This window comes from Canis lupus, chromosome 8, assembly GCF_048164855.1.
Source record: "Canis lupus baileyi chromosome 8, mCanLup2.hap1, whole genome shotgun sequence".
Taxonomy (NCBI): Eukaryota; Metazoa; Chordata; class Mammalia; order Carnivora; family Canidae; genus Canis; species Canis lupus.
The window spans coordinates 4,467,430-4,483,342 of NC_132845.1; the positions used below are offsets into that span (position 1 = coordinate 4,467,430).

At 34.6% G+C, this 15,913-nt stretch overlaps 1 long non-coding RNA gene across 3 annotated transcripts in view; it reads right to left on the minus strand.

Annotated features, from left to right (window-relative positions):
• Window positions 1-2,113: 2,113 nt before the first annotated feature.
• LOC140637513 (uncharacterized) overlaps window positions 2,114-15,913 on the minus strand; it is a 42,030-nt gene continuing 28,230 nt past the window's right edge. For all 3 annotated transcript variants that reach the window (XR_012034604.1, XR_012034605.1, XR_012034606.1), the window contains 3 exons: window positions 14,302-14,356; window positions 3,397-3,515; window positions 2,114-2,218 (listed from right to left, as the gene is read on the minus strand). This is a non-coding gene — a long non-coding RNA (uncharacterized lncRNA). The remainder of the gene's footprint in view (window positions 2,219-3,396; window positions 3,516-14,301; window positions 14,357-15,913) is intronic.

The following is a 15,913-nucleotide window of genomic DNA, read 5'->3' on the forward strand; positions in this document are numbered from 1 at the left end:
CACACAGTCAAACTGAGTTCCTCAGAACAGTTCAGCTGAACCAGATCTGATAAGCTAACAGTCAGTCACTACACACACCTGAGAGGAATGATTTTAAATCGCTCAATTTTAGGGTAACTTTTTAAGTAGCAACAACAAATACAATATTCCCAAACTTTCCTATCAAAAGTAAATGAAAGTACCTTGCTTGGTGCTAGAGCAACCACACAATACTGAAGAAACTCTTCAAACAATATCCGTGATCCTGTGAAAAATGTAACCCACATATGATGGGCAGAAATGAAATTAAGGAATAAACATTTCTAAAAGGCTATTGTTCTGGAACAGTGAGAATTCAACAAATACTGGCAGCGTATAGCTTTATGGTTTTTTTGACCCAGGTGAGAGGGAAAAAATTTCTATTTAGAGACCTAGAAAACAAGTTTTTTTTTTTCTCTCCAATTGCTTTACAATCAGCTTTATATATAAAAAATATATTTTTTTCATATATAAATACATTATATAATTTATATAATTTTATATATATGTATATTTCAAAGATATTTATCTCTCTTCCCAGTTTCTCCTGTGTTTTTGTTTAAGAAACCCCTTCCTCATCTTTTTTCTTTAATTTCTTCAGTTCTAATTGTGGAAAACATAGAGCTGTAGCTTATCCAATTGTTTTCCTTACAGGTGTTGTTATAAACCACATAAATTGTATGCAACTTTTAACCAATGCAATCTAAATTTATAAAATAACTTTATTGTTAGACTAATAGATAAATATCTATTATATCTAAAATATCGAAAAATCTATCTATAAATATCTGGTTCTGTGGCCCCAACCCTCCTAAGGAGGCTAAAGTAGAAGAATTACTAAGAGGTAGAAAATACCTAGGAACAATCGTCTTTGGTTCCTGCTCCTTGATTATTTCAATCAGAATTGGGATTAGTAATCACAAAGTCCCAAGAAGTTTGAAACTGTGGTAGACTTTAATGCTATTTAACAGATATTTTTGGCTTCCTATTATCTACACAAACTTCCTGCACCTTCTGTTTGGATGGAGCTGTATAACCAGTTTGGGCAATGAATTGTGAATGTGGATCACTTTTCTAATATTTGGCCAGAACATTTAAATGGTATGAGACCTTATCTCTTTTCCTCTCTTGCTTTGTTTGGCAATATTGCTGGTAACGGTAACTTCCATCATTTGAGTCCTAGAGTAAAATCAAATTACTGCAGAGCACCTGGTCTCTCTGTAACACATACCTCATCCAAGTGTATACATTAAGTGTGAAGAAAAGTAATTGTAAGAGATCCTAGGAGAAAATCTACCAAGTGATGTTATGAGTAATTATTGGGTCATAAAATCATACATTTTTTTCTCTTGTTTTTGGGGTTCTTAATTTTCCTAATTATATTTAATGGTTATAACATAATCTTTAAACTTTCATTTTCTAGCACATTCTCTTAGTGTGCTAGAGCTGCAGCAATTTGATAAATAAGAATTATGTAGTGGACCTCTATCATATACTGTGTGATCTTTTCCATACAATTTTAGAAAGTGTCCCTTATCTACTTTAAACAATATGTGGGAGCTTTGGTCACTTCTACCACCGTAGGTAGTTTAGTCAACATCTCAAAAGACACAGAATCATTAGGAGGCGTGGAGAGAGACAGACTGAGAGAGGAACATTTAGTTAACGGAATTGACTCACACGCTAAGAACCTGGAGACCTAGGGCAGGGCCTACTGCGGTGAAGGCTGTCCACTGACAGAATTTATTCTTACTCAGGGGAGGTTTGTCTTTGTTCTGCTTTATTCACAGTCCACTGTTTTATGTGTTGATTAAAAAACAAAACAAAACAAAACAAAAAACACCCTCACAGTTAGTTTGACTGAATATCTGGGTGTCATGGTCCAGCCAAGTTGATCCACGAAACCAGCCATCACAGGTATTAACTCTGGCTAATGAATGACGCTTACTTTATTCCCTGGCAATTGGACCCAGAATACGTGGGGTGAGTGGTGCCAAGGAGAATTCCTTCTCAGGAACTAGTATGAATCTCAGAATCTTTCAGTATCTCTCCTGTTGAGTTTATTTGCTGTAAAAGCTTGTAAAATCTGGGATCCATCTTTCTCTCCCTCCTCAGGATGAAGTCAAGCCGGCGTGGTCAGTAGATACATACAGAAGGAGACTCCTGGCAGTCTTATTTCAGCAGATAGGTCCAGATATAACTTAAGCCATGAAACATTGAAGCCATTTGTGACCATAGCATAAGCAGGCCATCCTGATAAATATTTTATTCACCAGTTCCCCCTTTTTTGACATACACTTGTTAGCTTCCTGTCGCCTATCATCATCAAAGAGGCATAGATATAGCAGTAACTTATTGTCTCGCTATTTCTGCCGTAATAAAATCATGGTAGAGCTATCTGTCAGAACCTGGGGCAATATTTGGTATTGTAGGATAAAATCTTAAACACTGTTGATAGTGCCTGCCCCACACCTGCATTAGCTGGCAAGATATTGTCATTGAATTCTGGCACAATTTGTGGTACGAAGACCATGGGATCTGCCATTTAAATCTGTTGGTGCATGAAAAATACCAGAGAATGTCCACTTGAAACAAAACAAAACAAAACAAAACATGGCTTATCAATTCTCTTTACTACATAAGATAGTAGTCTTTCTACCAAAGATTCTCTGTCAAATTATTTGTATTTAAAAATCTACCTATTATTCCTAGGCAGCACTCACACCTTCTGTGTCTTCATGAAGTAAATAGCATTGAGGAAACTGTTGATTATGTTATGGCTAGTTTATAGAAACTAAAAGTGTAACAGAACAGCAACCGTTGCTACCTGCAGAGTTTGTGAATTAAAACATAATGCACTGGCTGTGTCTGATGGTTTAGAAAACAATAGGTCAGCATTTGCCAGTCATTAAGAAATAAGACTGTAAAGCACAGCATTATTCCAGAACCACCATGTGAAGGATTATTACACACAAATTGAGAAAGGCAAGTTAGGGACTATTGGAAATTACATGGCAATAGCTTCAATCACAATAATAAAACACCTTTTGATTAGTCATTATTCTAGTATCTTTTATGACATTTGACTCTCACAGTACCTATTTTTCATAGGGAAAATAATCTTCTTGCCATAATACCCTCTTTTCCCCACACAGAAATCCATATTACTCGTATCTACGTGGGAAATAATCCTGTCTCTAGTTGTTGGGGTTTAACGAACTCTAGTTCACAAACGATGCCACCCAGTCTCACCACACTGTGCCTACTCCTGCTCTGACTCTGAAGTGGGGTATCTATTTTGTCTCGTCATCAAGTTCCAGGTCAACTTTCTGGCTGCTTCTGACATGTCTAAGAACGCTTTGTGGAAACCAGTCTTACCTACGAGATAGCCTTTCTCTTGCCTTATTTCTGAACAGACTATCCAGCCTTTCATGCAGGATTCTGCTGCTCGGAGTCACATTGTGATGCCCACAGCATGGTGGTATGAAGCATAGAATCTGGAATCAGAGTGAAGTAGATTGCAACACTTAACACTTTATTTTTATTTTATTTTTTTTAATTTATTTATTTTATTTTTTTTTATTTTTTTCACTTAACACTTTATATACCAGTTTTCTTATCTGTCAAATACGAGTAACTAGTTTTTGCCTCACGCTTTCTTGCAGGTGATACTCCTACTGTCCTTACTGCAATGCTTACTATATGACGACTCATGGGATAGTAGCTGTTTCCTATTTCCATCCTTTATGCACTGTTAGTATAGTCTACTGTTCAGTTTCTTATACCAATCATTTCACTGGCCTGTTACCTTTTACATGTGACCATATTTAGTGAGTATTTATACCCAACTCAGTAGGTATAATATATTTTAAATTCTAGCTTCTCTCAAAGAAGAGAACTCATATATTTACTCATGTGTACTTAAGTTGAATGCAAATGAGTCCTTAGTTTATCAGTATATTATTGGCAGATAATTATTTTCTCTATATTACTTAATAGACTGGAACTTGCATACATCTTAAAATGCAAATCACAAGAAATAGAAAATTAGCCTGAATGAAAGTGGATATTATACTGGAAGCAAATAAGATAAAATGGGCAAGCCATTAAATATGGGTCTCCTTAGAAATAATTTAGTGTCTTTAAAAACAATACAATTATTATTACATATTCACATCCAACCATCATATTCAAATCACTGGTTAGTTTAGTTCATTTACATAGAACACTTCATTGAGTGAACAGAGTGTAAATAGAATGCAGATTTTGTAGACATTTTCTATGTTCATTTAAAATATGTTAAAGAAAAATCCTTAAAGTATGTAGGAAACCTTTTCAGAAAAGCTTTCCTATAGTGCCCTAGGATTCATTCCATAGTAGTTTATCATAATTCCACATTTATAAAGTGTTTTCAGGGAATAAGTTGACCCTTATAAGAATCTCATTAAAAGCAGTATTTCCATGTAGTTAAGCCAAAGTTCTAAAAGATGTTCTTTTTATATTTTGTCAATTTTTGTGGGGATCTTTCTAATAGATACTAAGGATCCTGCTTCCAAAAGTAATATATAACAAAGTTATCATTACCTTCCATGCAATTCTCTAGTGCTATTTATCTCAAAATAGGAAGACTCTAAGCCATTGTGGCCTTATTTATCTGTAGAAAATGTATCCAGGGTATGCTACACCTCCTGAAATAGATTAGATAATGATGATTCCATCCGTCTAGATATCTTGTTGCATCACACAGAAATGTGTATGGAAAGTTGAAATTGTGGTTCAATAGCTCAGAGATGAAGGACCTTGGTTATTGGTGACCCTTTAACCTCTGAAATACATAAGACAATATAATATTGCTTTTCTCATTTTCCCAGTTGGTATATTTTTGTGTTGATTCTTGGTTTTATAGAACACACTGTGTGATTTCTGCCAGAGTCCACAACTCTACCATTTACCATCCAATTTCTATGTTTGGTGGCATTCATAGCAGGAGCATGGTGAAACGAAGCAAGAGTGGGAATTCAATATTTATTATTAATGACAAGTGAATTTTGCTGCAATAAATTAGTTGGGCCAGCAATATGTCACTATTATATATAATAATAGAAGTTTTCATTAATCGTTCCTTTGGTACCGGTCATTTACCCACCATTAAGGAAGAGTATACAGTATAATTGGTTTCCCTGAAGCAATACTCTTTAAAATGTGAAGACAAACTAAGGATCATGGTTGAAAATCAGATAACTTGGAGGCAACAGTCCATATTGACAATGCTGATGGCAGTACTTACTCTGGGGATGCCTAGGTGGCTCAGTTGTTCACCATCTGCCTTTAGCACAGGGCGTGATCCCAGTCGGGGATGGAGTACAGCCTGGGGCTCCCTGCAGGGAGCCTGCTTCGTCCTCTGCCTATGTCTCTGCCTCTCTCTGTGTCTCAAGTAAATACATACATACATACCCAAACATGGTAAAAAGTAAATGACCATTGTAATGGTATAATCATTATTAATATATTTTTGCCTCCATTAAGAAAAATATTTTTAGAGATAAAGATTGATGAAGTTCTGGTTGTATTCAGAGTAAAACACCAAACATACAGGTAGTTTCCATTGGGCAGCTTATTACTGATTTTGGCACAGTTATCATAGGAATTTTCTTTGAACCTGGATCTCTAAAAATTCTTGATGGCTACTTTCAATATTTGAAATAGACTAGGGTAGCAACATGGTATATTCAAAGCTCTTGAATATGTCATAATTCATATGTCATCACTACAAGAAGATTATCTTTCACCATGTCTCCCAGTGCTCTGAAAAGCTCAGTGATACTTGTGGGCACTTATCTTCTGCTATCATGTGGTAGGTGGGGCCATAGGATCACAAAATTTTTATATCAAATAACCTCTAGGGGACCGTATCTACTACATATCTGTGATGGTCAATTTTTTTTAACAGGTCTGTTACATAATTGATATACAAAAAAGTGCATATTTTTAATGTATACAATTTGATGAGTTCAGACATAGGCAAACCTGAATGATACCATCACTACAATCAAAGTAAAAGATATTTCTAACACCTCCTAAAATTTCTGTGTGTGTGTGTGTGTGCGTGTGTGTGTGTGTTGGTAAGGACAATTAACATGAAACCTGCCCTCTTAACAAATTTTGCAATGCGCAATACTATATTGTCAACTACCCATGCCATGTTTTACAGCAGATCTTTAGAACTTGAATTCATCAGGTACAACTCAAACTTTATACCTATTGATCAACAACTCTCCCAGCCTTTGGCAACCACTATTTGTACTCTCTGTGATTTTGAGTTGGACCATTTTGGAAATATATAGGTAGAAGAATAAAGCATTTGTATTTCTGTGACTAGTTTATTTCTCTGAGCATAATGTCTCCCAGGTTCATCCATGTCACAAATTAGAGTATTTTCTTGTTTAAGGCTGCGTATTTTATCATATGCATATACCACAGTTTCTTTATTCGTTTATTTGTTGATGGATATTTAGATTGTTTCCATATATTGGCTATTGTGAATAGTTCTTCAATGAACATGAAATGCAGCAAAAGCAGTACTATGAGGGTAATTTATAGTAATAAACACCTTCATATAAAAAAGAAAAGCAGTGTCAAATAAACAACCTAACTTTACATCTCAAGGAACTAAAAAAAGAAAAAACAAATAAATGAAAACTTAGCAGAAGAAGTAATAAAGATTAGAGCAGAAGTAAAAAGAATAGAGACTAGGAAAACAATAGAAAAAGCCAATGAAAGCAAAAGTTGTTTTTTTTTTTTTGAAAAATAAACATAACTGACAAACTTTCAGCTCTACTAAGAAAAGGAAGAGTAAAGTGAATGAAATAAAAAATGAAAAAGGAGACATCACGATTGATATAATAAAAAGGATCATAAGAGACTATTACAAACAATTAATGCCAACAAATTGGATAATGTAGGAGAAATGGATATAGTCCTAGACACACAAAGTAACAACTGTGCATCATAAGAAATAGAAAGTATGAACAAACCAATAATGAACAAGGTGAATGAATAAGTAACTAAAACCTCCCAACAAAGAGAAACCCAGGACCAGATAGACTCATTAGAGAATTATACCAAATATTTAAAGAATAATCAATACCGGCCCCTCTGAAACATTCCCAAAAAACTTGAAGAGGAGATAACACTTCCAAACTGTGGTGATTAATTTTATGAGTCAACCAGGCTAGGCTATAGCACCCAGGGTATCCAGTTCTTGGTCAGGCACCAGTCTAGATATTGCTGTGATGGTAATTTTTTTAATGCGATTAACATTTAGGCAAGTAGGCTTTGAGTAAAGCAAATACACTGGGTGAGACTCAACCAAAAGTTTAAGGTCTTACAGAAAATAGTCCCTCAAGAAGAAGGAATTATGCCTCCCGACTGCCTTTGGACTCTTACATCAGTTTCTGCCTCAGCTTCCAGCCTTCTAACTGCTCTGCAGAATTTTCACTTGCCAACTCCTACAAACACATGAGTCAATGAGCCAATTTCTTAAAATCCACATATATATATATATATATATGGAAAAGTGTGTGTGTATATATATACTTTTCCATTTCTCTGGAAAACTCTAACTAATACACTCCATTCTCAGCAAACCTTTAGAGAAGTTAGCGTATAATATGTGAAAAATTCAAGGAATGAGGAGATGATATATTGTCTAGTGAATCCAGTGCAAGAGAGTGTGACCTTGAATTAGTGCTTTCATGTTTCTAAAGAAGTAATAAAAAAAAAGGAAAAGAAAAGAAAAAAAATAAAAGAAGTAATGATTGTAACTCACCCCTATGCTAATTAAGCCAGATCTATGAAGCATTCAGTATATAGGGATCAATTTTCCTGAGCTAGTATCCTCCTGGCACAAGCTGATATTAAATATTTTACTCAAAGAATAAGTTGTTGTAAGTGTATACTCTTCGGGCTTGCTCCAAGTAGCCCAGAATCTTAGCAAGAAAATAAAATCTTTTTCTCTCATAATATTGTAGACTTTTGTGATGTTCAAGTAAACAAGTTATCTTTGATGCAAAAGTTGTTTATCAGGGTTGGTCAGAGCAGAAAACTAGAAATGAAACGTCTAGGAATATCTGAAAAATCCTCAATCTTATGCTGTATTTAATTGATATGACTTGAGAAGACAGGCTGTGGTTTAGGAATTTCACCTTGGGGTTCTCAGAGACGTGTTTTTTTTTTATTGGTTGTCACAGAGGTAGTTGTAGGGTCACAGACTGCTGAAACCACATGAGGGTTCAGGTTAGAACATTCAGATATCATTCAGAAAATCATGATCCCTTTTCCATGAAAAAGTTCCAGAAATGAAAAATGGGCAGGATATTCTAGAACCCATCGGTCCTTTCAGAGCACTTTAGTTGGCTAGTAAATAGTAAGTAAGGAAAGGAAAGAAAGAAAGGAAAATAAACTCTCTTATCATTTCTCACTCCCAAATGGACACAATTCTAAAGTAGGAGGTATAATGTCACAAGACATTTGGTGGAGGACTTTAGGATCGTTCATTTAGATGACATAATCAGTGTTTACATTAAGATCAAGGTCTAGACAAAGCCAAGCCAGATTTTCTTTCCTTGTCTTTTAGGAAAACCAGCCTACTAAAGAGATGATGGAGAGCCCAGTGAAACTCTGTGCTAGGGTAGTGACATGTAGATTTCCTAGTCTTGGACTTGCAAATATAACTGATGGGAAAACAGACTCAATAATCACTGCAAAGTTGCCTTTGTTGTAGTGGTAAATGGAGGTGATGGTAGTGGTGGTAACAGCAATGACAATATGGTATTTAGAAGAGACGTGGAGTCTGGGGGTAGAATGGATCCTCCAAAATATATATTTCATATGCAAGTAATTGTTTGCATTATTTTAAAAAGGCATAATTACTGGGGACCCAAAAATGGGAATTTAATTAACATTTAATACATTTTATTCATATTAAGGAGAATAATTTTGAGGATTTTAATTGATCTTTCTAAGTGGTCCCCAACAATTTCTGAATGATCACTAAAATTACAGAATCACACATGCTGGCTTTAGAACCATGCTGTCTACCATATTGCAGTACTTACACACACACACACACACACACACACATACACTCACATAATAGTATCCAATAACATCGGCATTTGTAGTGTGCAGAGTAAAAAGATTAAACGGGACTGTATAACTAGTTCTGCTTTATATTGTTCCTTGGTATTGAAATGGAAATAAAATTCTGTGATTTGCAAGTGAGACGCTTTTTATTACATACTACAGAACTTTCTTTAATGTTTCCATTATTTTGCCTTCAGATAAATATGATAAAAGAGAAATAAGAGCATTGTGCAGTCCTGCTTAAATCTGAATTTAAGTTAATGGCATCTAAACTTTCTCACTTAGCCAGTATTCCATAACTTTCTACATGTATTACTTTAACGATATTAGCATTCGACCCTGTGTGATTGCATCACTTAAGAGGAGTGTTTCAGTGGCCAAAGACTGGGTTGCCATAGTTGACCCTTGAATGGCACAGGTTTGAAATGCATGGGTCCACTCATGTATGAATTGCTTATAGTTCAGTATTGCAAGTATATTTTTAACATTTTTCTTTAGCTTACTTTACTGTGAGAATAAATACAGTATATATACATGCCTATAACATAAAAAACATGTTAACCGACTGTTCTGCAAGGCTCCCAGTCAACAGTAGACCATGTAGTTAAGTCCTGAGAGTCAAAGTTTCTATGCAGATTTTCAACTGTGTGTTCCTAACCCCCACATTGTTCAAAAGTCAACTATAATTTATTGAAGTTCTTTGACTCATTTATCAGTCAGAAATCCATGTATTATTTTGGATAAGGCCACTAAATAAAATAGCTCTATATAAATATTATACGTGAATTCAACTGTCCAATTGATTTTGACGTGCACCGCAATTATATACAGCGAATTTTACTTCATCCATTTTGCTATTTTTTTCACATTGTGTTTGATCTGCAAATTGATTTTGTTTTATGGTAAGTGGAAATAAGTGTTATTTTTTTTTAACCCAGACAGATATTACCTTGTTTTTTCCCAAAAGTATTTAATTTTTGTTTAGGATATATAATGTTTATATCACTAAAGTAAGACTTCAATTTGGAATTCCATTAGCTAAAGGAAGGAAAGTGATTTTAGGGGAAAGCCAAGGAATTTCAACTCCAAACAGCCCGATTTACAAATTTTGTATATATGGCATAGGTTGATAGTCTTATCTCCTTATTTTCTGTACTTTATAAAAGATTTTAAAATGTGGATAATATTAATAGGTCTTAGCCTGAACTTAAGTTATTATTACTATTATTATTAGGATAAGAAAGAGGGAATGATGGATTTTTTTAAAATCTGATTCTCTGTCTCTGAATGATTTGAACAAGGAAGAAAAACAAGCTTTATATTTTGGCTGTCAAGGCAATTGCTCAAATATAATTTTGTGGTTGAGTAACTCAAGAGTGGATTAGTTACAAAAGTTCCGATTTTTGGCATTTGCTGTTCAAAGGAACAGGAAGGATGCCTTGTTTCACAATGTGCATTTAAAAAACAATGTGGAAACAACAGCAATCTGCATCTCGTCACTTTATTGGGATTCTAAGCAATTCCGCAGTCTTCTTCTGCTTAAAGCTGCACAGACTGCAGGGCTCCAGATGTTTGCACGGAAGGGCATTTGCTTTCACCAACATTTTCCTGACCACAGGGGATTCCCAGTTGGCTCTGGACAAAGGCAACAGAGGCTTTGTGTCATTCCAGGTGTCATGCGGCTAACCCCTAGAGAGGCTGGGCTTTTTATGTAGTCTGCCTATTGCTTAACCGCCTTTCCCATGAGCAGATTTCTTTAGTGCACTCAGACAGTTTGCAGAGCTTGGCAATAAAATGCTTAAGTTAACATTATTAAGAAAATGTAAACACTGTTTTGATAGATGTCGTGAGTCTCCTCAAAGTACAGAATCAGTTGCAATGGAACAGCTGGCTACTTACTGATTTAAAAGGAACAGAGAGCCTGAATACGCTGTCTTTTATCTATTTCTTTCTCCAATAGAATTTGGAGATGTCCCAAGAGTAGTGGTTCAGACACTTGCTGTGATAAAAGGAAGGATCTATTATGTGATTAATAGATATTTCGATCTCAAATACAAGTTCGGCATCAATAAAGTCTGTATTTTTTTTTTTTTAGCTGAATTTGATCCTTCGTCTTTTATCTAGTTACTTCATGGAACTAATTATTTACAAATACAATCACTTTTCATATGAAATTTCATCATGATGCTAATCTCTTGACTACACACTTGGCTCATGAAGGTTTTCAAATTATATTTATTCTCAGAAGGTTGCTTTCATTTATTAGACATTTATTTTCATTCTTACGGTTGAGCTGGCTTATTCTAAGAATCTATTTTTCAGTGGCTTATAAATTTCCCTTTGGAAGGTCTCATCCTAGAAATGATAATTTTTTGAAATTTTAGAAAAATGCATTCATTAATTTTTAAAAATCAGTGATGGGTAAATGGAATGCTTAATTTCCTGAATACTATGCACATTGGTACTATCTTGTTTTCCAATTAGGGCTGAGCGTCTGGGGCCAGTATTCATAGTAGATATTTGGCTTTCCTTCCCTCCCAAAACAGCTCATAGAAGGTACAAATCTTATCAGTCACTCTATGTTCTGTTTTCTGAAACTCAAACAATAAGCAGCCTATAAGCTTTACCTGAATGTAAGTTCTTCTTTTCATCAGTCAGAAACAGACAAAAAGAAGCAATCTGGGACCTCATCAGACCCTGATTAAAAGGTTACTTCCCTCCACTAGGGTTTTTCTAAATCCTTATTCTTGTCTTTTGTTGGTTATCTACCATAATCTTCATTCTCCTTTTATGGTTAATTTTATTGGCTTGTCCTATGAATCCTACGGTGCCCTTTGAGAAACAAACGCTGTCAAGACCGATGAAATTCATTATAGGTCAAGATCTATTTTATTTGCCTTTGAGAAGCTATGATCATCAAGAAATAGAAGAAGCCATCTTGACAGCCTCTCATTGATAGACCTTTTTGGAGTTAGGGAGTCTGAAGACTGAGAGATGTCTCTGAATCCACAACTTATTCCTGACCAAGTGCTTCTTGGTAAACCTGAAGCAACTAAAACCACTCAATTCTCTAAAACATAAAACATGCTTTTCCCCCAGGCAGACCTTATTTATCACAGGTGAAATAAATGAACCATGATCGTTATGCTTCACAGTGCCAGAGTTTCTGTGATCTTGGTCTGATGTTGTGCATTTTGATTAAGAATATTTGTCCAGTTACACCTTGTTAAACTAGATTATCCTAGTCATTACTTGGCTAGTGAATTCTAGATATTTTTATTTTTTCCCTGCATGAATATATTGCTAAATTATAAGGGTTTTAGCAATTACATAACTGCTATATATATATATATATATATATATATATATATATATAAAAGAGAGATTCTGAATTCAGTATTTGCCTGGCTCACATAGTTTGTTAGTGGCAAACTTGATATTTTAACCTGAGTTCCATCCAAAGGTCTAGTGTTACGTAGATGTAGATGTTGGAATGCTAATAAATTAATAATAATGATAATAATAACAACAACAATCATAATAAAACAAAACCAACACCAAAAGCAACACTAAAAATAGTATGCCTATGAAGAGTAATTCTATATTTTGTATATATTTTTCAGCTCCATTAATAATTGCAAGAAAGAGATTGCTTTCATTATAACAGCAGCATTATAGCAATTTTTTCTATTGTGTGAACAAGACTAACTTGTGAGATTTGGGTCCAAGTCATGGTTCCTCTATGTATGGCTAATCATCTTTAAAAATAAAAAGGTTGGTGGGATATTAGGTAATATTTCTTTCTAGTTTTGAGCTGCTGTGATTGATGATCTGAAGATAGTGAAAGTGATCTTTGAAATGTTTACAGCTTTTATTTAGGCAATTTTTATCTTCCAAAGATATATTTAAGTCACATAGCAAATCTATTAAGAAGTAAATAATAACTTATGCTAAATTTATGGAAGATGGTAGGATATAATCTTGATTAAAAATTTAAGTTTGAGACAAATTACATCTTTCAGAAAGTTATGGCACAGCTACACATATAAAAGATTTGTGGGAGAACAAGACTATAAACATTGAACAGTCTGGAAATATCTAATAAGGGTCCTATTGTCATGGTTTACAGTTCACTTAATGTATGTAGTTGATGTACATCTGAACATCTAAACTTCCCATAGAGAGAAAAAAAAAAAATTAACCTGTTACTTTTGTTATCTTGTTAGCTTACTGGGAAAAACCAAACCAATTTTCTTGTTTTCCAAGCATGAGTGAAAAACAAACACTTAAAAAAAAAAAAAAAAGCAAAACATACTTTATTATCACTTTCAGTAGATAGATTGATATAGACCTAAGATAGCTAGATAAATGTAGATGTACATATAGATAGAACTAGATTTACAGCTAACGATCAATATAGACAGGTATATAGATGTCTCTCTTTCTCTCTCTCTAGGTAGATAGAAAATAGAATATTAGCTTTGCTTTTTAATTTTTTTCACTCATCTATCTAAAAACACATATATAGAGATAGAGATGATATATATATATATAAATTTATATATAAAACATTATGTAACTATATAAATTTCATCCCCTATCATTCTCAGGATAGACAAACATGTTAGCTAGGTAGATTGATAGATAGATACTCTAAGGAATCTGCTTAGAATCAATTTGCAAGATACAGCAGAAAGTATCTACGTCCTAAATCCTTGACTAATGGCATTTGATCTATTTAACCATCCAACACAAGTTCAAGATACCCATTGAAAACTGTTACCATTAGCATGTAGGTTGTTCCATGTGTGAACTCTGCATTGTAACAGAAGAATATAAAAATCAGTGCAATAGAACACAATCCAAAAGGATATGCTCATGTTAACCCTGGAGAAATAGTCTTTCCCCTTATTTCAGAGCAGTGATAGATCGCACAGATATCACTATACTATTATGTTTCAAAATTCAGTATGAAAAAAATCAGATCTTTTGCACCTTATTATACAACTATGAAATAGGTGATAAACTCAAAATAACAGGTTTGAAAAATAAATTAAAGATTAAATGGATAAACAAACAATCATCCTGATCCTATTGCAGGCCTGATTGGATCTTTTAGAGATGGCTATTGCTACTGACCTTGTTGATGACCTTGTGAAACTGTCTCATCTGGATGAAGGTGACAGTGCTGTTACTGAAAGACACAAACAGATGCAAGTGGTAGAAGACAGGTTAAAAAATTCTATAGAAGTGCTCAGTAGTGCTCAATAACACCTGTTAGAAACAAAAATTTCTACCAAATAAATGCATATAGAAGAAACCTCATAAAATAAAAGCTGAATTCAGAGTTACGCATCTCCAAAATACCCATTTGTCATCTTATCTTCTTTCAATTTATCTTTATCTCTCTGAAAGGAAAATACTTCTACTGTTTCAGATTCTTTCTAAATTTAAATCTGCAAAGTCAATGGTTAAAGAATTTTATAAAAGCTGACAGTATAACTTAAAAGTTGCAGTCTATAGGAGTAATAGCACTAGCAAATCTATACATTGTATTTTTTTATTTCCTAGTAATCTTTACGCACACTATGTATATCACACACCTTCCATATGGGAGGTAGAGAAACTCTGGAAGTTGTAGACACTCACATCCGCTAGAGAGATGTGCAACTCCAAACTTCATCTTTTCTCTACATTTCTGGATTTCTTTTTTTCAATTTCATTTTGGTCCAGCTTTAGCTAACTAAATCATAGTTTTAAGTCCAGCTTGAAGGGCTGTATGAAAAGTGATATTCCCTTTGAAAGAGGGAGAAGATCGCTGCTCTGTAGAACTTGTCCCTGCCCATTTTCTGTGGGTTAAGTAGTAATGATGGGTCTCATCCAGATAGGCTCCTAAAAAAAGTTGGAGAATCCCTCTCTTTGTCCTTTATGTTTCAGTTGCTCAAATACGTACTTAGAATTGTGGACACCAGCTGTCAAATGTGGGATCACCAGATGTTCCCAAAGTAAGTGGTTACTATAGGCATAACAATTAAGTCCCAGGCTTGAATTTGTCAATTTGTGAAATATGAGTGGTATTATGAGGGAGCATCACCTTGCTAGCATTCCTTTTATTGCTCCAAAGAGAGCATTAATGCCTGTGGAGGCATATTCAGGACTCATGACTTAGATTGTTTCTATTTATGGAAGCGTAGATTAAAATGTACCCTCTGTGGAACAGAATACCATAGGCTGGGTAGCTTACACAACAAGTATTTATTTCTCATAGTTCTGGAGGTTAGAAGTCCAAGATCAGGGTGCCAAACATGGGAATATTCTGAGGAAGGCCCTCTTCCTGGTTTACAGTCAGCCATCCTCTTGTATCCTCACAGGGTTGAGATTGAAAAAAAGAAAGAGAGAGCCCACAAACTCTTTGGTGTCTCAACTTATGTGAGTTATAATACCCACATGGGGGCTCCATCCACATAACCCAATTACCTCCCAAAGGCCCCATCTCCTAATGCCATCCCACTACGTACTGGGGTTAAGGTTTCCACATGTAAACCTGAGAAGAGGGAGATGAAGACATGCAATCCATAATAAAATGCTATGATCAAAAAATAAAAATGCTTGACTCTTATAAACAGAATGACAATATCATGGTCTTTTCAGAGCAAGCAATATCTGAGAAGGTTAACATATTTGAGAACATTCATCCAATATGAATGAAGTGCATCTGCCTCACTTTATAGTCAATTTAAGGGGAAGAACA